This window comes from Etheostoma cragini, chromosome 2, assembly GCF_013103735.1.
Source record: "Etheostoma cragini isolate CJK2018 chromosome 2, CSU_Ecrag_1.0, whole genome shotgun sequence".
Lineage (NCBI taxonomy): Eukaryota > Metazoa > Chordata > Actinopteri > Perciformes > Percidae > Etheostoma > Etheostoma cragini.
The window spans coordinates 23,104,236-23,106,660 of NC_048408.1; positions in this window are offsets into that span (position 1 = coordinate 23,104,236).

Genomic DNA, 2,425 nt, shown 5'->3' on the forward strand with positions numbered 1-2,425 from the left:
CCAGACTGAAGGTTCTCAACAAGTATTTGATGCATTGCCGTTATATTTGGCACAGCTACGGTGGCCAGCAGATGAACTGTAATCCCTGTGTTGAACCCCTAACTCTTCCTCTGGCGCCGCCATGAGGTTGACATTTGCGGATTAGTGTCATATGTCTCAACAACGTTGAGTATGAGATCTCATAATAACTAAGCAAAAAGTTTGGGTTCTCATTTTGGGCTAAGTCCGACACTACTTGATATGTCAGATGAAGATACATACGTAATGATCACTGAAGGAACCTTTTGCAAGAAAATTGTAAATATACTGTATATATACAGTATACATATATATATATATATATATATATATATATATATATATATATATATATATATTTTTTTTTTTCTTTGTTTGTAAATTACTTACATGATTGTGGCCTCCTGGGGCCTGTTGCACGAAAGTAGAATAAAGATATCCAGGATAAGTGTAAAAGCGCAGCAGACAATGTATTGTTTTATATTAGCAGCAAGCTCAAAAAAGCTTGGCATCTTCTTCAAAAACTTCCATTTATGTAAATAAAATTTGGTCAAAATAATAATTAGATTTATGGTGTAATACTTTGAATGAAGCGTTCTATAATTTTGAGTGAATCCAAACAATACATTTTCCCAAAGTAATGTAAAATGAGGGTGAATTTGAGCAGCAATAAAATGTGATAATCTGCTCCACAGTTTCTTGGTATATTAGCAAGACCAAAATAAATGTACAAGTGTTTCATTTAGTTCTCCACAAAAAGTACAGCTGATATTAATGTCTTTTTTCATTTTCTGCAGATAATGGTTAGTTGGGTAGAATCTGCGGAGCATTTTAAAGGATATCTCCTTAACTTTGCTGGTTAAGAAAAACTTGTGCGGCAATAGCCAAACCTTTTCCCAACAAATCTCCTTAACATATGAAGACCAGTACGATAGAGCAGCAGGTGTACTCCTAACGTCGTGTTGAAAGAGTTGACAAGTTGCCTTATTCTTGCTTTTGGCATGTAGCGAAAAACTGATTTTACCAAATCTTTGTGTTTCTTTCACATTTAACATTGTAGGGTGAACATCACCTCCATTAAAACCTTTAAAGAGTGCAAAAATAGCTGAAGGTATTGCATCAAAAACAATAGAGAAGTCCTTCGGAGAGACAGGAATGCCAAAGTGATGAATAAACTCAACATAGCTAAAAAGCTGACCACGTTGGTTGAGTAACTGAGTTACAAGCAATATGTTGTTGTCAACCCATTGCTGGAAGAAAATTGATTTGTTTTTATAAAAAATATATCTGTTGTTCCAAATATAAAACCTGTGGGGGCTGAAATTATGCTTGTAAATCAACGACCAAGCCAGCAGCATTTGTTTATGAAATGAAGAAAGTTTAAGAGGAATTCGGTCAATATTATAGGTGCATACCAACAAAGATTGGTGACCTCCTACTGAGGAGAAGACATAATGGGGAATAAAATTCCACAAGGAAGTTGGACAATTTAAGTAACGTTTAATCCAATTATTTTTGAAGGTGTTATTCAAGGTTGTAAAATCTAGAAAACTGAGGCCACCTTTACTGTACTCATTCATTAGAACTGACTTTCTCAGATAGTGAGTGCGGTTTTTCCACACAAAATCATATAAGACCTTGTCTATTGTTTTACACATTTTTTGATCCACATATAAAGACAGTGCAGCGTGTGTTAATCTTGAATTAAGTACGAATAGTAAACTAGATCTACGACTAGTCTAATGTTGTAGGACATATGCCTGTTGGGCATAAAACCTGATCGTATTTCATCAATTATAGAGTTTAAAACTCTTTTTATTCTTTTAGCAAAGATCATGGACAATATTTTACAATCATTATTTAAAAGACAAATTGGACGCCAGTTATCAATATAAAGTAAACCCTTGCGTGGTTTAGGGATTAAAGTAATCAAACCTTGAGTCAGACTCCAAGGTACGGTATTACTTGATATGCCTTTGTTAAATACCTGCAACAAGAAGGGCGCCATTTGCAGGAAAAACTGTTTATAAAATTCGGAAGATAAATCGTCAGTCCCAGGTGACTTATTGTCTTTTAATTGTTCCAAACATTCGCTGACCTCTGTTAGAGTCAAAAGGAGATCACAAAGGTCCCTCTGTGAGTTGTCAAGTTGAGGGGTGTCATGTAGAGAGTTGAGAAATGTAGAGGCATCATTTTAAGAATGTTCAGAGGTATATAGCTTAACGTAAAATGAGGAGCAAAAGTCAGATATTCGCTGTTGAAAGCTCCTTCCGCCTTCCTTTTATATATTTTTATCCAGGTTCTCTTGTGAATTAAACATTTCTATCTTTTCCTCCTCTGTTAAAGCATCTGGTGATATTTGAGATAGGACCGATATTCCTGTGATAACTTTCTGTTCCTCTAATTT